The sequence below is a fragment of the Nanorana parkeri genome, unplaced genomic scaffold, assembly GCF_000935625.1.
Source record: "Nanorana parkeri isolate BGI_ZX_2015 unplaced genomic scaffold, ASM93562v1 scaffold1, whole genome shotgun sequence".
NCBI lineage: Eukaryota > Metazoa > Chordata > Amphibia > Anura > Dicroglossidae > Nanorana > Nanorana parkeri.
The window spans coordinates 6,063,905-6,086,183 of NW_017306269.1; the positions used below are offsets into that span (position 1 = coordinate 6,063,905).

Consider the following 22,279-nt stretch of genomic DNA (forward strand, 5'->3'; position numbering starts at 1 on the left):
CTCGTCACTCCAGCAGTTGTGGAACTACATGTCCCATGAGGCATTGAAAGACTCTGACAGCCACAGTCATAACTCCCAGAGATATGATGGGATTTGCTGTTTCACACACCGCTAGGGTGCCAAGGTTGCCTACCCTTGTGCTAGGTGCAGGCAGTGGGGACGAGAGGCTCTACATGTAGGCATCCATATTAACACCTTATGCCCTATGGAAAAATTAAGTGTTTTTTTTTTTTTGAGAGGGAGATCAGTGTGTAAAGCATAGCCACACCCATGAAAAATGGGTGTGGAATAGCTAAACTAGGCATGGTCAAACTAGAGGAGTTAAGTCATAAATGAGCATATAAGCTTGGTAAATCAGAGGAAGGTTTTCATTCACATTATGATTAGCAACATTTTTTCTAAAATCTAACGGTGGCCACACATCTATCAATTTTGTTCCCAACCTGCGGGCTGAATGAAAAATATTGACGCAATTCCTCCATCAACACAAACAGCATGTCGAATTTCGGCCAGCGAATGGGCACCTTTAGGCACTCTTTCTCTTGTGTAAATCCTATTCTGCAGTTTGGCCCATTTATAACAACAATAGAATTATATTTGTAGTATAAAGCCTGGTAAACATATTTACAAATGAGTTTAAGGCTCCTTTTTAAACTCTTTTTATTAAAAATGTACACTAAAAAAGGCAAACAAAAATCTATATAGAAAAGGAGAGAGAGGATGTTATGGGTTAAATGGAAAATAAAACTTGCAGGTTTGATGGAACTGACATTTTACACAGACTAAAGGAAATTATTTTGGTCTACACATAAGCATACAAAATACATTGTAATCATGTGCTTGTGAATGAAGCTTCCAATCAATATTTGCAGAATGTATTCCCACAAGAGCCACTTTCAGCCCAGAGTTAGACCTGGTTGCCAACAATGAGAGTCATGACCTGCAAATGCACCAGTCGGAGTGGGCTTGGAAGGTGGGAACAGTGTTTAGAGTACCCACATTTTGCATAGCAATGAAAGAACCAGGTTATATAATCTGTATTGTTCAGTTCAAAACCAGACAAACCTATATTTATGTACTGCAGACTGTGTTCTACTGTTATAACTGTGTGCTCTGGAGAACTGTCCTACTAATTCTCATAAACGGGTCACTTCATAAAACTCCAGCTGTCTGAGTAGAAATGGTCGGAAGTTCAGGGAGGGGTTTTTTTTTTTTTTGAAAGTTTGAAAGGAAACCTGTACTGAGGAAATATGGAGTCTTCCATTACTAGCCGCTCTGAAAAAGCCATTTGCTTGCTGTCATGTTGATCCAGTGTCTTCACATACCCGAAACATGTACAATGTATTAGGAGTTGTGACTTTACTCTGACTTTGCTTGCTCCATACTTAGTGTTGAAGGGAAAGCCAGGTGAGCAGCATTTCCAGGAGGAGGTCAGGATTGGCAGCCCCCATGTTCCTCTAACTCATCCTGTGTCAGAATGGTGAGTGTTCTGTACCTGTCCTGTTATGTGAGGTCTTTTTTTATTCCAGGTATGAGATGAATGTGCCGTTCTGATACCAATTCCTCCAGGAAGACCCATCGATCCATGGCTGAGCCACTACAGAAGCAGGTCTGGTTTTATACATGGGGCGCAGGCTCTGTATTTTACGAATAAGCTACGACTCACTCGTGTCTGTCCGTCTTGGCTATTTAAGGAATTTCTTCCTTGTTAGCAGAATGTTATTTTTCTGATGATTTCTTAACAAGCTGACAGACTGTGAGGGTCAGCTGATCAGAACGGTGCTCTATTTTCTATTAATAGAGAGGACTTGTATGTAGCTGGGACGATTCATCTTCAACATCTGGCCTCCTTGTCCCCGATGAGATGGTAATGTAGAACAGCCTCTTATCCAGTGGCGCTTCTCGATTTCCTTAATCGCCTCACCTGCATACAGGCCGTTCCTCTGAGTACTAAACTAGATAAGTCACTCAGAGGCCAGGAAACACCAATCTCATCATAAAGACCTAAAATAGACATTTCCATGTATACAGAGGGGACAGGATTGTCTTCCAGAATGGTCAGCTGGCAGCTGTGCTACTGCAATAAATATAATGTTATAAAGAAAGAGAGCGGGCAGACTCTGTAACTGATTCATCCAGTAATGTTACCTATACTGTATTGTGTCCAGTGTGCCTGTGTACAGCATATCATCCTTAATTTCAGGGAAAATAGAACATCTCCTTTTACAAATGCCACCTTCCTGGCTGTTAGGTACAGTAGATCTAGAAGCTCCAAGATTTTAAGGACACTGAAGAAAAGATTCCTAGCTGTCAGTTTATCCCAATGGCTGACCAGTGCCACCAAGTCAGCCCCCACCCACCCATTACCACGGTCCTATAAAGCTGGCATAAATTGCCTCTACATGCTTAACCATGATTTCATAGATTTGTTAGGATTCAAAGTCGCCCTCCTACATGCCAACCCCCTTTGATATCTTCTCTACAATGACAGCTGTCCTCCCTCAATGATTTAATCTTTTATTGTATATGTGATGGAAAGATGTCAGCAATGGAAAGATGCCTCCATCCACCTGTGTGCAGACATTACACCCAAAGCCAGAGTTCCTGGCTCCTGAGAAGAATGATTTGGAAACCAGGAGTAGGGAAGATGTCCTAGGCTTGTGAAGAAACCATTGCCACAATTATAGGGCAGATGTGTGTAATGTGACCTTTTACATTTTTCAAAGCTGCAGATATATCCTATACCAGGGGTAGGCAAACTTTGGTCCCATCATGCATATGTCCCTGGAAGACATACCTGTGGCTGCCAGAGTCTTGCAATGACTCATTGGATTTGGAGTTTCACCACAGGGGGAGTGCCAGAGTTTGCCTACCCCTGTCCAATACCTATGCAATAGGATACATCCCCTTGAAGATTACTCCCTCCAGTAAAAGCCCCATCCACTGCAAGCAGTATTTTTTTTTTTTATTGATTCAAGCCTTACAAAAATGAAGCCTTGTGTGATATTCCTCAAAATTATTTCAAGCAAGAAGTAAAACCAGTCAACTACTAATACCTATCACAAAACACTGCAACTATGCTAAAGTTGGAAAGTTCACTCAGTTTACTTTAATCTGATTTAAATGTATTAATTTCCATCCAAAATCCATAGAGCACCCCCTGAACCTCCTGAAACTTGTGTGCCATCCTCTCTTTCTGCTTCCTGTACATGGCCATACCTCTGCTTTATAAATGGACCCCATAGTGGTTCTCTGACCAATAGAGGAATGTGTACTTTTGTTGGGGAGAAGTGATGGTGGTCTGTCTTTCCAAATAATAATCGTAACTTTCATAGAGAGCACCCCAAGTGCAGGGGTCCCGGGGCGCCCAATAAGACATAGTTATGACAAATTCTTATGGCACATGCATTGCTCATATTTGTGGGTGAAGTTTTACTTTATATAAGTCATATTAACATATAAAAAAAATCATTGTAGTCATGCCTAAGTGAATCTATTTTGAGTCTAGCTGCTCCATTGTACCAATTGTTATAATACACTCAAATCATATCATCTATTGCAGGAGGTGAAAGATTTTGTGAGCCGCTCGTATTTGATATGGATATTAGGCAGGAACAGGGGACGCCATCGCCTCATCTGCATCTCGTTAATGGTGCTTTCTGCATAACAACGGCGTATGTGACAATAGAGAGGGAACGCGTGTCAGCCACGCAGGAGATAAATGTTCCCTTAAACTTGCTGCGAATTATACAAGTTTGTTTATTCCTCGCTATGATAATGTTGTGACTGCAAACACAGAATAAATGAGTCACCTGTCAGGGCTTCTATTAAAGTATGCCACAAATCTATAGAAAGGCGGCTTAGAGAATGAAAATATATACATTATTTAAATTGCCCTTTGCATGCTCATGTATGTTTTATGATACGCAGTCATTGTCTAATTCTTGTGAATAATTAGGAGATTATGAAGTCAACTGTAAATAGATAATGTATTCATGTATTACTATGTATCTCAGCTTTTACAAAGAATAGTTTAGAATCGAAAGTGTAAGTTTCAAACAAGAGTACAGCAGAGGCGGTCAACTGACTTCATATAGGGGGCCTTAAGTGTGGCCTCTGACATCACTAAAGGGTTAACCCCAATTGCCCATCTCATGTTTCTTTTCTTCAGTCTCTGACAGCTATCTGCAGCATTGACTTAACTGATTACCATACCTCCCAACTGTCCCTCACTGGAAACCAAATCCCACTGTCCCTCTTTCCTCCTCAGCTGTCCCTCTTTTTGGTCTGATGTACAGATACCTATAAAAGGTTCTATGTAACTACCAAAAGTTTGTTCTGCAATAAATCCTTCATCATATCTCTTAATTATCTTGTTTGCTATTGGGAAAAGTCAGTAAAAAGGAAAATAAATGGTGGGAAAAAAAACAATTCTGGGTTTAACTGATCATTTTTGGCATATACATTTTTAATGGGCCGCATAACTAGTTACATGGCAGGGGTGTGTCCATTGTCTAGATATATTGTGCTGGAAGGTGTCCCTCTTTCTCATCTAAGAAATTTAGGGGGTATGCTTTATGTGAAACTGCTAATAACTACCCCTTTATCCCCTTTACATGTTCGTTATGTGTTTAGATGAAGCACTGACATCTTGAGAAATGCTGAATTAAGTTTTACTTGCTTAGAAGAACATTACACATATGAATATAGCATTGTGAAGAAAAAGCAGAAAGAAAGAAGAACTTCCTGTGTATCATAGATAAGCATGCACATACTGTATAGACTAGCATTGTACTACACTGCCATCTACAGCTCAAAAGACAAAGTGCATCAGTATATCAGTATGTGCTGCTGTATTTCCAACATTACATGCATGGGCAGGGTGATGGTGTCTTCTGCAAAATGATTCATGCAATTTTATACATGTATTTAGGGCCAAATGTATCACTTGGTCTGTGTCTATAAGTGCCAAAGCTAAAGAGGCAGCTTTTACCTTTGTAGGTGTCAGGCTCACATTTTTCCCCTATCATCATCAACATGGAAGCTGAAAGAACTACCTGCAAGGCTGAATGTCCAACACTGGAGAATGCAAACACACAGACTTTGACCCCCATACAGCACCCTACATTTAATAGGTGGTCCTGGCAGAGGGCTGTTGTATTTGGGGTCAAGTGCTGTGTGCCTACAACTCCAATGTTGGACATTCAACTTTGCTTGTAGTTCTTTCATATCTATTATAGAAGCTGCTGCTTCTCTATTGTCCAGTCACAAAGTGGGGAGTGTCCTGGACCAGACTATATTGCTCAACTACAATCTGGTCTGAAGAGAGCTCCAAGTGCTGGCAGGGAGCCTGGATCACAGGACTAGATAAACTCAATGACATAGTAACATAGTATGTAAGATTGAATAAAAACTAAGGTCCATCCAGTTCAACCTATGTGTGTGTGTGTGTATATTTATCTTGCTCTAACACCTCCCATATCCCTGTAGATTCTGCGAAAGAAAAAGCTCATCCTGAAGTTTCTTTAATTTATCAATGTTATCACCAGTTACCACCGCAAGTGGTAGGGAATTCCAAACTTTCACTACTCTCACAGTAAAATACCCCCTAAGTATCCTAAGAATGAACCCTCTCGCTTGTAACCCCCCCTCCCTCATTGTGTCCCGGGGTTCTCAATACAGTTTTGGGATTAAATATTGGGGTCCCCATTGATGATTTTGAAGACTGCAATAAGGTCCCCTCTTAATCTCATTTCTAAGGTGAATAAGTATAAGATTTTTAATGAGGTCTTCATAACTCAGGCTTTTAATCCCTTTAATTCAGTAGCCCTTCTCTGAACTCTCTCCAGATCCAGGATGTCTCTCCTGATAGTCGGTGACCAGAACTGTACCACATACTCAAGATGGGGCCGAACCAATGATTTATAAAGTGGAAGTATTACTCTTTGATCCCTTGCTACAATCCCTCATTTAATACACACCAGTATCTTGTTAGCTTTGCTGGCTGCTGTTTGGCATTACTTACTATTGCCAAATCTGTGGTCTATGAGCACCCCCAGGTCTTTTTCTATGTCTGACGTCCCTAAAGTAACACCCCCAAGTAGTAGTTTGCGCAATCTGCATAACCTTACATTTTTCAACATTAAATCACATTTGTCATCTTGTTGCCCATGCCTCAATTTTGCTTAGTTCATGTTGTACTGCGAATATCTCCTATTTGGAATTTACTGCTCTGCAGAGTTTATTATCATCCGGAAAAAAACAGCTATTTAGTCCAATCTGTATGTCGTGGATGAATAAGATGATCAGGATTGGTCCCAAGGAATGAGCCCACTCCCAACCTTTGCCCAATTAGCGAATAACCCATTTATTACTACCCTCAGGGTCCGTACTTGCAGCCTATTTTCCACCTATGTACATACAATTTCATCATTATACATCGTTTGGCAGATGAGGCAGCTCACATACAGTACTTGTATTCCAACTTTGTGTTAAGATGTTATTTGGAGTTCAGCTTTAAAAACTCCAGCATTCTAGCAAATCTGAGCAAAACTGTTTGCCATAGCAACAAAACAATCAATTGTATGAATAGCGTCTACTATCTACATAGTTCTATTAGTCTCTCTCTCTCATAGATTTTACATTCAGCATCTACTGTGCGTAGAGATAAATATTAGACTTTGCGGATGCCATGTGGGAACAGTATACACAATACAATATAAAGTATCTGATTGTTTTTTTGTGGATCCTTTTTTATTACGATGTTTGTGTGTGGAGCTTTCCAGTATAGTTCATATTGATTAGTTATAACTGCTATATTTGGAAGCCTGAATCAAGCTTTTTGCCAAGATTATTAATTTCAGATGTTTAAAGGAGAATTATGGGGAGACTGGATTACACTGAATCTGTCACACGTTAGCTCTATTGATCAGGAACTGAGCAAAACTAATCGCTGATCACTCAGTTTCTGATCATCTTCCTGCAGAGAGTAATGACTTTTAGTCACCATTTCCTGCAGGGACTCCCCCCTCTCCTTTCCGCTTCTTTAGCGCTGACTGGAGGGATGAATGTGGGAGGGGGCAGGCATAGCTGAGTCTACCTCTAGAGAGGCAGAGCCAGTTGTCAATCAGGCAGCGGGGTGGATCCCGAAAATATTGTCAGGATCCGCCACGGCTGCAGCACGGCTCTGCGCTGTCAACATTTAGCAGGCAATAGCCCGCTATATGCTGAGTTTTGGGTCACAGGAGGACATTAGTGTATGTCCTCCTGTGACTCTAAAGAGAACTATTGCAAAAAAAGGATGGGCCATAGTTCTCTCTTAGCCATCTTTTCTTCGTGTATACATTGATTCTTTATACTATTCATACAATTGGGTAAAGGGTATGCAAGTAAAAAAAAAAAAGTTTTGGCTTGATATTTACTTTAACCTTCACTATTGATTAATTTATTCCACAAATAAGTGTTTTTTAATTGTTATTTTTACTATGATTTAACTTCAACTACTAAATGCAACAATTTGAATTATAGGCCTAATTGAGATGAATGTAAAATATTCATAATTAATGTTGACACTGTTCCAGTTTGTACTATTATTTACTGTAAGTTGCTGTTGTTTTTAGCCCTGAGGAAGGGGGAGCAGGTCACCGAAATGCATTAGCTTTTGTTGACCCCTAAATAAACATTCTGCACTGCCAGCAAGATTAGTGCTTCCTTAACTTTGTTTACTCCTTTGGATATGAACGTTGCACCTCTTGCTAAATTGGATGACTTATGATTGTGTCCTCTTACTCATCAGCACACAAGAGTTCTTCATGCCTCTCAGTTGTCAGTTGAGCAGCCTGTTGCTAAGCATGAGCGAAATTGCTCCAACATTTTGGCAATGTCCTTTCATTCATTTTTTTTCCATTAAATTGGTCTGTAGGCAAACAAGTCTCATTCAGAAAGAAAGTTGAATGATATCCACAGAGCTCAGCAGATTATTGCTGGATAATCCTCTATATTTTTCACCACCAATCACTAGAAGGGAGGCTGTCGTCCACAAAGACTACTGGGAAGCATCCTCATAGACCATGCAAAACACAAACAGAAGGACAGCGCCATTTCCTCATGTGATACCGTTTATTGAATGCAAAAAGCATACAAGATAACAGACTACTACTCACATGTGCATATTAGAGACAAGCGGTATAACAAACCATACATGCAGGGCAGAGCCAAAGGAGCTGACGCTTATCGGGGTGTTCCCCCTACTTCAGGGCTCTTAATATATTGCTTGTCTTCAATATGCACATGTGAGTAGTAGTCTGTTATCTTGTATGCTTTTTGCATGAAATAAACGGTATCACACGAGGTAAGGGCGCTGTCCTTCTGTTTGTGTTAAACGAGTCTCATTCATTCAAATCTGAGCAGGTTAAGTGAGGACATTGGTGACTCACCAATGTTCTTACTGTTGATATTCAGTAGAGTAGAATGAATGGATTTTGTTTTCAAACAAAGAGTTCATTCATTGGAGAAGTGCACAGTGAAGGGATTTTACAAGATGTTCTCTACATGACAAAGACTTGTCAGTGATGTGGAGTGACAAAATGTTAGATGGCAATCATGTTTTTTTTAAAAGCCAAGAATTTATCAAAGTTAAATTAGTAGGAGCCTTACAGTGCTGATTGTTGGACAATTTTTATGAAAGTTTGGTGTCCATGAAATAAACAATAAGCCCTCTCGGGCAGGACCCACCCTATCGTCTTGTCTTGATTTGTATTGTAACTGTAATGTCTTCCTTATATTGTAAAGTGCTGCACAAACTGTTGACGCTATATAAATCCTGTATAATAATAATAATCATCATCATAATAATAATAAATGAAAGAAGTAATCCGTGAATTAAAAAAAAAAACGTACCCTTGCAGTGGGACTACCTCAGCACTCCAAGGATTGGCTTGTTTTGTCTAGGGGGCTCAAATAAAGCAGATATGCCCACTTAATTTTCAGTCCTGAGGCGGTCAGCGCTTACCTCTCTTCCCCACCACTCTGGCTGTGGAATGTCTCTCTGCATCCTCACATCTTATGTAAGTCAATGGACCTGTTTAGATGTGATGATAGCAGCAGGCCTTAGCCTGGGGTAGAAGAGGCTGTAGGGATCGGTGTAGCAGCCAGGTGGACTGAGAATCAAGTATGTGCTTTTTTTAACCCCCCTAGCCAAAATGAGCACTAAACCCATGCAGTGTGTGTGTGTGTGGAAAGCTCATCCTCATCCATTACCATAACATCGCTACAATACAGCTCATGCCCTCAAGATAATGAATCCCCACAATGAAATATTGGGTCTCTGTGAATAGTCCACAAGCATATGGCTGCAGTTGTAGCAAAATGTTAAATGTTTCCCATAGTACACAATAGAAAAAAACATATTGCAGGTATAAGGGAGTAAAAATCAGGCAATTATAATCTAAGTTCACCATCTTACTGTCCTACTGTCAAGTATGACATAAAGGTTGGAGGTGTACCCTAAACAAACCTGACCGAATAGAACTGCCTTGGAAACCATTGACAGCTTTTTGGGATAAAATGAAGATGGGATAAAGGTTAATGTTTTCTAAAGATTCCACAAACTGCCATAAAGTGTTTGATGTTCTCTGCTGTGAGATGATAATGAGCTGCAATCTGTGATAGGTGAGTCCAGAGGGAGTTTTGCTTTGTAAAGTTTTCTGATGTCAGTTGGTGAAAAGTACGAAGACAAAGCCTCAGGCGTCCTGCAACAGCTAAACAGGACGCTTTTAACGATGCGAAGGTCTCTGGAAGCTTCAAAAAGGATTTCTACTTTCCACAACAAAGCTGCAAATTTACAATATACAAAATCTGCACATCTTAAATCCATATAAACACACTGTAAAGCCTTGAATTGGGGCAGAACACTGTGTGCTGTGGGTGATAGGGTCTCTGTAGTCTGCATTGTAAATGTCAGAAGATACTTTCATCAACCCATATAATGAAACTGGCTACAAGAGACAGAACATTTTTTAAGGTTCCTCACAAAAGTTTTTTTAAAAGGTAATGTGTGGGAGGAGGGGTGGGGTGGGGTGGGGGGCATTGCTGCCAACTTTATGAAATCATTTACGGGTCACTTTGCCTGTGGCCACTTTTAGCTTATTATACATAATGTTACACTGGATGAGCTCAGAGTGTAAGAAGCTTAAATTGCTTGTTTAAAGGATGTGTATCTTTGGGATAACAACACATATTTATGCTGCTCTTTTACATGGTTAATTTAATACCTGAAGCCATATCATTTCTGGATAAAGCATGAGGAAGTGGAAAATACTGGGAGGGGAAAGAGATTGAGATGAGTGGCACATAGTATTATTATTATTATATAGGATTTATATATCGCCAACAGTTTGCGCAGCACTTTACAATATAAGGAAGACATTACAATCACAATACAATTCACGACAAGATGGTAAGGAGGGCCCTGCCCCTGAGGGCTTACAATCTAAAAGGGAGGGGGAAGTGATACATGAGGAGGTAGCTGTGTGGGGATAAATTGTTTGAGAACATGATGGTTGAGTGGTTAGGTTGAGGTGGGATAGGCTACATAGAATACATCACCTGAGACACCCTGTTGAGGGCATCCCATGTGTCCTCTGAGAGCCAACGGTTTGAAAGATGTTAGGCATGCCTTGTACCACTGTGGATGCACATGCTCCTATGTTACAACACATTTCCACCTTTGCAGAGGTATTTTTTTTAAACCGTATGCCTGCAATGTACACCGAGTGTGCATATAGCAGGCATATACAGTTGCTGTATATGAGCACAACATTTTGCAAAATGTGTGGAAGCCACACTGCCTCGTCAAGGCTCCTCTGTGAAGTGTGGTCCTAACTCTGATTTTTTTTTGAGTCTCTATATTGGAGCAATATATAGGAAGTTTATAAATTAAATGCAGGTATGCCTGGAGGGAGCCGAATCCTCCTTAAAGGTACAGGGAGGCCCAGCGTATATTTTGGATGACTGGGCCTCCAGTGTGTCCCTGTACCTGAATTTCCAGTTGAATACCATTCTAATGAAATGAGGACACCATACCAAGACAGCTGCCCAAGCATTACCCACCAGTACCTGTTTGGCCAACTTCAAAGACCTCAAACCGTTAATGCTGTTACTATGCATAACAACTACATCCAAAGCCAGGGTGAGTGGGTGGAAGTTCTCTCTTCATCTGATGATCTCCGACTGCTCCAGTGACACACCTCCTCCTCACATCATCGCTGAAACTCCTCCTAGCCTAGCCTCCTAGCCACCCTCCAGAAGGAAGGACAGTGTCAGCACCAATTCAGAGATGATTTGAGGATCTACAGCCGAGTGATACACAAATAAGAAACATTTTTGTTAATAGTTCAGGTTCTTGAATGCATTTTTAACATTTAACTCCTGAGTTTAGTGTCAACGTTGAGTTTATATGAGATTTGAATGATTGGGTTTACATGTAACATTTCCATGGAATTCTTCTACAACGGGGCCCTTTTTATTCTTAAAATTCCACTGATTAGTTACTATCTTTGTTCCCTATCTTGTGTGTTTCTTTGTGTTGTAATAGACTTTGGTTTTCTTTTACTGGTAGTTATAGCCCTGTTGTCTGCTTTTGTTTGGCAATGCATAGAATGGCACAAAAACTGTACAATAATATTAAGTGGCCCCCTTTGGCCTTTTCAAAATACAAGTCTCCTTTGCCTGCAGCTATAATTATGTTTGTTTCTCTCAACTGGCCAGAAGGAGGTTTGGCGCTGTGAATATTGAAATGCTGAGTGCAAAACCGCGTATCCAATTATAAGATACAAGTGTACTTCAATGATTGCCCATTGCATAGAGTTGTAGTAATGAGCTGTGAAGATACAGGGAATAAACAGTACATCACACAATTAGAATCTTCTCATTGCTGACAGATAGGTGATAGCAACCTACCAATGAACGTCGGCTCCCTATGAATGTTCATATTTGCATCCTGTATTGGTGGGATTAATGTATGCACATGATAAGGTATAGGGTTGAACTCAATGTTCGAGCCGAACGTGAGTTTGCCTCAAACATCGGCAGTCAGTTTTGCGGCAGCAGGTTCTATACATTGTACAGCTGCGCCACTTTACAGGCAGTTTAAGGGGACCCCTCAAGCACAATATTTAACCACCTACCGGCCGGGAGCTTCCTGGATGTAATAGGGCATCAGAGCTGAAAAGTGCCCGGATTTAAATAACAGGCAGTGATGCCTGTTTACATACAAGCGATCTGCCGGCTATAGAGCAGGTGGACATTGTATAACGTGCCGCTGTGTGGGCCCCTCACCTCTGTGGCCCCCACTCCCGCTGGTCCCGAGCTCCGCTGTGCCCGGTGCAAGCCCAGGACCAGCATGGGGGCTCTGTGAGGGGATCGGCGAGGTCAGTACACGATCTCCCTTTGATCCCCTATCCGGTGTCAGAATGCGGAAGTGATGTATGTTACATCACTTCCGCATTCTTGTGTCACTCTCCACCATCAGAAGCTGATGAAGCAGATCTCTGCTTCATCAGCTTCTTTGGGGGTCCCTAGGTGACATTAGGGGTCTTGGAGACCCCTGATGTCTCCATAAAGAGGACCTGTCACATCTCTGCTATCACATAGGGGGTTTTCTTAGCCCCCTATGTGATGGCAATAAAGTTAAGTGAACAAAAAAAATAGGAAAAAAAACAAAAGTTGCAAAAAAAGGAAAAGAAAATTTGTCACACATAAAAAAGAATTTTAAAAAAACACAAAAACATTTTTAAAGTCCCCACCCATACATACATGCGTGCAAACATGCGTCGGGTGCGTATACGTGCGAAAATGACGATTGCACCCATTAGGCTGCACATGTTATATATCGCTGTGAACGTTGCAGTGAGAGAAATAATTTTAATGCCATTAATCACTGATAACACTAAACTGATGAGCGGTCCCGACGTGACCCCGTCACGTTATAATTGGGTTATAATAAAAGTTTTATAACATAATGTAAAAAAAAACACATTTTTATTGTTACCCTTTAAGTGATGTTAAAATCTCTGCTCAGTATTTCAAAAAAATAAAAATGTTGTTGATTCCTGTCCCCCAGGGCAGTACCCGGATCCCCATACACTTTTTATGGCCAATAAATTGCATATAAGCCCTCTTAAAGGGGACAACTGTTTTTGAAAGCTCTACCCCCATAGACTTGCATTGAGTTCGAGTTCAAATTCAAACTTTTTTGGATGTTCTAAAGTTCGAATTCGAACCGAACACAGGGGTGTTCAGCCCATCACTAATCAGGTATAATATACAATTGCCAGTTTCTGTACATGTGTTGCAGCAGAGAGGTCATTTCGATGTAGTCAGTGTCTGGACCATGAACAAACTACAGTATACTCCCCATTATCCGACATTCAAGCAACTGGTCAAAAAAAACCGAGGACATAACATGTCCTTGATTTTTTTTTGCCCATGCCTGGATGCTCACTAAAAACAATTTCATTAGCAGCTACATTTATTTTACTTGCTAATGAAATTCTTGTTTACATCTTGCTGCCAACCAGCGCCTAGATGCTAGAATGTAAACAATGGGAAGCAATAGCCAGCCTGCTATAGACTATTTAAAATTGCAATAGACTTTGTACCTATTGTACCCACTGTGGGGATATAGCTTGAATGGGGGATCACCTTCCCTGGGAAAAACAGTCCAGGCAGCAAAGTTCTTTTTCTCTCTGAACACATCCAACATGTAGCTCTCTCAGAAGGCTGTCTGAGTCCCAGGCCAGAGCAAAACTATGTCTCAGCCTTCCCCTTTTATCTCACCTGGACAAGCATTCATCAAGCAATCAACTATCCAGGTGAGACCCAAAGCCCGAGCTGGACTATCCGGACCCAAAGTCAAAGCGAAACCCTGGTCAGGGTTCCGCTATTCATGCACATAGGATAGAAAGCGAGGGGAAACATACCGCCCCTCAATGATGTCCCCTCTCCTTATGTCACACCACCCACTGAGCAGAGGAGCGGACTTAAGAAAGTTCTCTCTCAGCTCCACTCCCCTGCTAAGTGGGCGGGTACAATAGCCAGCCTGCTATTGGCTATTGCAATTTACAATAGCAGGCTGGCTATTGCTCCGGGCTGCTTTCAGTCAGCTGCAGAAGCTAGCAAGCAAGTGAATGGGGCCACGATGGGGGGGGTCACATGTGCATCGAGCAAACTGTAGGCGGCTTCTCCGACACCCTTTGAACATGCATGTTACGTTCCATAATTTTTACCATTATGACTATTGTGAGGATCGGCGTCACCAGGCCGGGTGTCACCCGGTGCGCATGTCATTACGTATACAGGTGACATCATTACGCATGCACATAGTGACATCACACGCACTTCACTGCTGGTGATGGATGCCTGCAAAGAGAGAAGGGGACATTCATTAGACAGGAGTGTGCATTAGAAGCAGCAGCAAGTCAGATGAAGCTAATTTCCTGTCTGGAGACGTCCAGCCTCTTTTAGCTCTGTACTCTGCTGCTGAACTCCCAGGCCCACCGCTTTTATGGACTGGAGTTCAGTTCTGTCAATCATGGTGGTGGGATCAGCATTACATGGGGGCTGTTTTCAGAAAGCTATGTACATTCCCTCCCACCAGCCATGATCTGCCTGCACTGCACAGAGAAATATGGGCACCCAGTGATGACATCAGCGAGTGATTGAGCGTCTCACCCTAGAAGAGGAAGTGTTTTGCTGGCTGCATCACTAGGTGAAAATAAAGGAAAAGAGCCTGAAAAATGAAAACGAATGCAGCCACCGGGTCAGCTGCAATATATTACATTTTAGTTCTTGTCTTTGGAAAGAATTTAAGGTAAATTGAGTGGATGTTATGACTTTAGCACAGCTGCAGTGTTTCCCCGTGTAGTGCCAGCAGTGATTGGCTTTATTTCATGCTCTTTAAATGTTAATGGATGCATTGACTGTTCACAGCACATGAGGGCGACGCTTTGGCCTGACCTATAAGTGAGCACTGAACTCGGCTGTTCAAAGACTGAGCTGTTTAAATCCACTTTGCTCGCAGACCTTCAATCTGAAACTCTTGTATCTCCATAGGGACATCAAGTCAATAAAAGTACATCAACAACAGGAAACTCCAAACCGAGCTCCGTGTGGGCCATTTATTGATCGCCCCCCTGGTGGGGTTCTGTGCTTTCCCTCCACTGACATTCAGCTCTGGATTGAGATGGAAGAAGGAGAACAATGTTCGTCCGCTGACTAAATGTCTCGGTGTCTAGAAAAATGTCATCTGAGGACGATGACAAGGAGTGCTGTGTCCTTCCCCGCCAGATGCAGAGCCAGAAGAACATGGATTTTCACAAATGTCAGCATCTGCTCAGGACTGGAATATTTGTTTAGAGGAAATGTTTATTGAATCATCCGCCGACTGCTATACAAACAACCCCAATCCCTTCAAATAAACAGAATCGTCATTTATTACATCCAGAACTAGAAAGTATAACCAGTAAACATGTTTTATTCAGGTGAATAGGAATGATCTGTACTTTTATTTCAGCCAGCAGGTGGAGCTCTAGGCTCCTTTCACATGTTCACTTGTCTAGTCTTAGCCGCTCTGCTGAAAAAAAACAACTAAACTAAGAATAAGATATAAGATATCCGTTTTTTTTCTTCAATATACCAATATATACTACAAGGCAAATGCAACAATATCTATCTATCTATCTATCTATCTATCTATCTATCTATCTATCTATCTATCGGGCCAGATTTACTCTCTCTGCTGCCCCAATGTCAGGTTCCTCAATGCGCCCCCCTGTATGCAGGCTGCATACAAGTGACCTCGGTGACCTTGCTGAGGTCACTTGTACAAAACGAGCAGCGGCTTCCCCGCTGTACATTTAACCCTGATTGCCCAAAGCAGGGCTAAATGTAGAAAACAACTACCCGCCCGGAGCCCGGAACTGCATGTCTCAGGCATCGGGAGATAGGAATTCCACATCCCCTGCTGCCCCTCTACTCCCTGCTGCCCCCCGAGGCCAGGCCTTGGTTGGCCTTGTGGGAAATCCGGCTCTATCTATCTATCTATCTATCTATCTATCAATCATCGTACTGCTTAACGTGTGAACCGGCCCTAAGTCTCCGACAGCAGTAAAACCTGATGGGAGTTCTACTCCTTCCCCACTCTATCCAAAACTGAATTAAAGGTTTTATCTATAGATAGACTTTATAGGAATGCACAGTGTTTCTATATATTTGTCTTTCTTTCTCCCCCTCACTCCACTCATGTCCTACAGTATATATAAATCCTAACACTGAACTTCTCTTATTTCCTCCATTTAGGTCTGTGAAATATACAAATGAAAGCATTTAAAAACAATTGTGTGATAAGTGTAAAGAATACCTGTTGATCCTTCCAGAAATCTAAGTTTGTAACTGTCTGTGCTCTGCCGCACTAAATTCTCAAGCAGTGTCCTGCTCAGTTCTCCTCTGTGGATTACAAAATGTCTCCCTCTATGATATGGAGCTAAGGCTCTGTTGTCCTGATTCACTTCCTGTCCTAAATTTATAACACTGCTCCTCTATAGACGGCACAGAGTAAGCGTTGTTACCATTAGACAGGAAGTGTGTGACTGGCAGGATCACCAAATGAAAATAAAGGAAAAAAGCCCTTAAAAATTAAATGAATGCAGAGATCTGCAATGGCTGCTAAGCTGCAATATATTAATTTTTTTGGGTTCAGGTGCGCTTTAAATGATTCTAATCTTTAAATGTCTGGGTCTGCGATGAACTACAGGCGCAGAGTTTATGCAGAATCCAGAGACAGGAAACCTTCAAATTACATTAAGCGTTGAGCACATTCTGCTGCTTTTTATGAAGGCCAGTTAGCAGTTAATTAAAATGCAGCAGAACACATTCTGTAAAAGTGCTTATTGGCTGGAATAACGAGTCCGCCCTTTTTGGCAGTTTGCTGCTCCTCGTTAATAATCACATTTCAAGTCAAATTTTAAGTGTCTGTTTTTGCAATGCAAAACAGAAATGTCCTAATCGAATGAGGCTCGGTGCGTAATAAAAGGCAGCCGAGGAGATTGAAAGACATGATACATTTAATCAGCTCTAGTCATAATGAATATCTTAGGTCTGGGAGAGCTCCACAGCACTCCATCCCAACCACTCCTCATGCCTCCAATACATCCATATATAATGGAGGGTGGGCAGTCTGTGGGGCTCAGGTTGGGGTATGTAAGGGTTACACAGGCTGTGTCCCAAATGATCCCGAGATCATATTCTACATAATTCCTTTACCACTCACCTGTGCAAACAGTGTACATCCTGTATACTCGGCGATGGGACAAATGTGGAAAAAAGATAATTTTCAGTTCTGTGCACACATACATTATGTCAGGAAACTGCCAAAACCCATCTGTGATTATAACATACACTTCATTACTATGCCATCCGGACCATGTACCTCATCAAAGCCACCGGATAAACTGGGGGAAGAAAGAAACAATAATATTGTTTCCTGGTCTGTGAAAAATCTATCTACGGCAGGGGTCTCCCACTCATTTGACTCGGGGGCCACTCAACAATTTTTTTCCTCCAATGGGGGCCCGCTTGTCAAATTTCTTACATCAAAATAAAATGTAATTATATCCGGTATTGTACTACGGACCCCAATACACATACAGTAAGGCCCTATTCATATCTGTAGGTATAGGTGCAATTAGGGATTCCTGTGTCAGGAACTTGCGTTTTACTGCAGCAGGAATTCCTAATGATCAGGTGATGGCTGCTGCATGTAAACGCCTGCGTACCGCATGTAATTGTATTTGATATGATTACTTGCGGTTAGAAAACACTCTCTCTGGTTGCACAATCGATGCGTCCGGGGCAGTGACTGATTCCTAACCAAATGTAATCATATCACATATATTTACATGCGGTGTGCAGGCGTTTACATACAGCTGATCATTACCTTGAACAGGTGACAGCTGCCACTTGTAAACACCAGGAAAACGCACGTTCCTGATGCAAGAATTCCTAATTGCACCTAAAGATACAGGTGTCAATGTAGCCTAATACACCCCCACCCCCTTCCCCATACACATAAAAAAACTACCCCTGCACATATAAAATAATACACCCCTTCCCCATACACATAAACAAACCTGCACAGGCACATATAAAATAATACACCCCCCCCCATACACATTAAAGAAAAGCTAACCTTGCACATATAAAAAAAAGTACTACCCCTGCACATATAAAAAAATACTAACCCCCCCATATAAAATAATAAAAACCCCTCCTCCCACCGCACATCCATTTTGCAAGGAGGAGGCTGTGAGGAGGCAGATTGATCTCTGGTGCTCTAGTGGTGATTAGTAAGGTCTGCTCAGACCTCACTAATCCATTCTTTCGGCAGGAGGTCAGAAGTGAGCTCCAGCCGAAATAATCACAGTGCCGGGAGGAGCAGCTCTGCAGTCTGCATCCGATAGAGATGCAGACCGTGTAGCTGCTCCCGCAAGTCATGTATGCGGTCCGTGACCGCATACCTGACTTGTCACTTGGCTGCAGGCCACATAGTATCGGCTCGCGGGTGGCAAGTGGCCCGCGGGCCAATACTTTGAGACCGCTGATCTACGGTATCTATCTATCTATCTATCTATCTATCTATCTATCTATCTATCTATCTATCTATCTACCTATCTATCTATCTATCTAACTATCTATCTAAGATTGGTCAATCTATCTATATCTGTCCAAGATCGATCAATCTATCTATATCAATGCAAAAACTATCTGTCTGTCTATCTATCCAAGATCAATCTAGTGCTGTAACAATAGCCATAGCAGCCCATGTGGCTGCTATGGGGCCTGGGGTAAGTGGGGGCCCCATTAGAGGGGCTGATTAGGAAAGCTATACTGTGAAGTTTATAGAAGGGCTGAATCTCAGGATTGTCTAGTCACAGCTCCCCCTGTGTGCGGGAAGAAGCATTTGTGTATCTATTTTAGCAGTGTGGATTTATTGTCCTCTAAACTTCTGCTACGACTGAGATTACCCCTGTATAGATAATGCAGTCTCAAATCTCAGAGGTTCCTCCCTGCTAAAACCTTATAGGAGGACTGAGGTTCGTACTTCTACAAGAAAAGTTCAATGATGCTTGAGTTTAAAGAAGAACTCTGGGTAGAAAAAAACCTTAACCCCTGCAGTGGGGCCACCCCAGCACTGCGAAGGTTAAGTGCTCAATTTGGTCTGTAAAATAAAAAAGATATACTCACCTGAAGGTCGGCCTCACCTGGCTGCGACATACAACTTCCTGCAAACATTGTACAGTAGCCCTAATGTTTAACATGCCACTCTGGCTTCCACCCCTCAATTGACTAAATGAGATGCCGCAGGAGGCAAAAATCTCAGGTGGCCCCATTGTAGAGACGGCCCTGCTCTTTCTATTTCTATTTGCATTTCTAGCCAAGTGTGCAATGTCAGTGTATTTTATTACATAGCAACCTTTTAACTGTACTGTATGCATTGGTATTCCCGTCATTGAAACACACTGCTTCATCTGATTCATTTAAGCAAATCTCATACAACTGGCCCTGTAGTAAATACCTTCACGTAGACTTAATTAAATGAGGCTAGGGACAATTTCACTGACCTCTGTTGGAGCTGATCTTGCGTGTTTTCTCAGCGTAATTCCTTTACTTCAGAGAGAAGATGATTCCTTTGATGATAACACAAAACCGATTTAGAAAATGAGCTCCTTAAAGTTTCCTCTTATTTACTGTTCATCGGCTTAAAAGTCAATTTAGTTACAGATGAAAATGTTTTTTAATGCCTGTACAGCATGACCTTTTTCCCAAAACAGAGGAGATAATCATTGAACTGCATGGATTTAATAGAGTCTTATATGACCTATGAAGGGACACATGCTGCAAGACCCGATGTATAGTCCAAACTGATGATTTGCTGGCTGCAATATAACATTTCACTATGAACAACCATTTTTGGCCCAGCTCTCATCTAAAATTAGCGTATGGCCAGCTTATGAGTATTTGTGGGCTGTTATTGCCTCATGTGGGTGAGTAAATATATATCACCAGGTTGTAATAAAAGAGTTGAAGGAATGCATACATGACACTAGACCTCCAATGCTTTACATGCCCCCCCCTAATGGTGTGAGGGTGTTGGTGGCATGCAGTGTTTAGACACTAGGCTGGTGGTTCCTTTAAACCAACGTGCTGTCAAGACCATGTAAGACTGAAGTGCCAGACCTTACCATAATGTTAAAGTCCAAAATTACCTTATTCCAAAACAAGGTCAAGCAAAGGCTGTGTAGAAGGCTGACATATTGGGGGGGGGGCTAAACTACATTCATCAGGGCTTAAGGTGGCCATACACTTTACAACCCTTGCAAGACTTTTGTCTTGCGAGGGTTGTAAAGTAATTAAAAAAACGCACGATCTGCCCATCTTGGACAGGCAGATCGTGCCTGCGATCATCGCAAGCCCGCCCCCGTGAAGGGCAGGCTTCCGATGACTGCAATGCTGAACGGGCAGCGTGCGCACACAGGCCCGTTCGGCAGTGATCTCTCGATCATGTTAAAAACCAGCCGAAAATCGTACGATTCTCGGCTGGTTTTCCAACATGCTCGATATACAAAAGTCGTGTGACTGTACATTAGAAACGGTCGCACGCCTTCCATAAACTGCACGATTCTCGTACGATCGCGGGATTTCCGGCGATTCTCGTACCAGAATCGTGCAGTGTATGGGCACCTTTAGAGGTTAAAGAAGAAGAATCCAGGAGCAGTGGTGCAAACTCAGTGGCCAGTGATGCAATCATACAAGTATCATGTCACAGTAGTTGGCACATTTTAACGTCAATAGTAATAAAACAAGTCACCTGTCCCATAATGGAGTACTGGAGGAATGCGGAGAATGGTGCAATTTGTTTAAAACCAAGCTGGATATGTTTTGGTTGTAGCAACTGCAGGATAACTTGGGGTAAATCTCCCATCGTGTATCATTAAGAGGCTAATGTTGGTTATACACCAATAGAATTTAGTTTTGGAATATTCGGTCAATTTTTTATTTTGTAATGTTTGGTGAGATTATCCCTAAGGGTTCATTACTTCTAAAGGGATACAGACACTGCAACTTTCCTCGTCAGAACACAGAAAATGCATGAAGTGGTTATATTGAACTGAACCCTATCATTCAGGAATCAGTCTGGAAAAGATGATGTGAAACAAACAGCTTTATCACTGGAACAGAAATTGAAATCTGCAACAAAGAATGTTAAATCCTTGAAATGTACATTGATCACCCAGAGGTTTTTTTTTCAACAAAAGTAAAGTTACGATTTAATTTGTTTGCCGCTTACTTAATATCCATTTAAGACTGCATGGAGCTACCCTGTCTACAGGGTGACAACACAGCTGCTCAATTTCACTGCAGAACAAACAGAGTTGTCACCCTATTAAAGGAAGTGGAACTATTACAGATCTACTGACTGGATTAACAGGTAGTTAATCTTTAAAGAGGGAGAACTAAAGAAAAAAACTGCTAAATGTTAATACTGGTGGCAGACTGTATAATATATATATATATATATATATATATACACACACACACATATTTATTTTGCCCATAGTTCTACTTGAATTTAAAAATAGCAGTGCTATGCCAAGCTAACCATTTAACTAACAGAAGCCAATGTAGAGAACATGTTCTTCATTTGTTATAGTTATTATACTGATAAGCCAGGAACAGTAGTCCAAATTTCCCTATATCTCAGGCAGGGCCGGCTTTAGGCTTTTAGGCGCCCTGTGCGAGAAAGCTTTACAGCGCCCCTCAGTGACCACACACCCCTCAGTGGCCACACCCCCGTAACCACACCCATTTCCCCCAATATATGCACCATTTAAAGACTCCTATTTTGTTAAGCCGCAAAGAAACATATTAAAAAGTATGATAAAAATAAAACTTTTATTCAAAGGTATTAAACTTGTCGGCACAATATAAGTATTCTTATCAAATAAAACAACAGAAGGCAAACAATAAATGTCAAACTACAATAGAGTCTATAAAAATAAAGTGTCAGGTTGTCATGCCGATCCCTTTTTTCATGTTCAAGTGCATCTCGAAAAGTAAAAATAGAAAACAGAGCACGAAACCTAGACTACATGTTATATTAATGAATTACTATATGTCTGAATATACGAAAAATGTATTCGGGCGCATAATAATTTGTTTGAGA

At 41.6% G+C, this 22,279-nt stretch overlaps 1 long non-coding RNA gene across 1 annotated transcript; it reads left to right on the forward strand.

Moving 5' to 3' along the window:
- The first annotated feature begins 1,746 nt into the window (after positions 1–1,746).
- On the forward strand, positions 1,747–21,886 carry LOC108786207. Its single transcript, XR_001941185.1, has 3 exons — positions 1,747–1,756; positions 12,480–12,487; positions 21,818–21,886. It is a non-coding gene; the product is annotated as an uncharacterized LOC108786207 (long non-coding RNA).
- Positions 21,887–22,279: the final 393 nt, after the last annotated feature.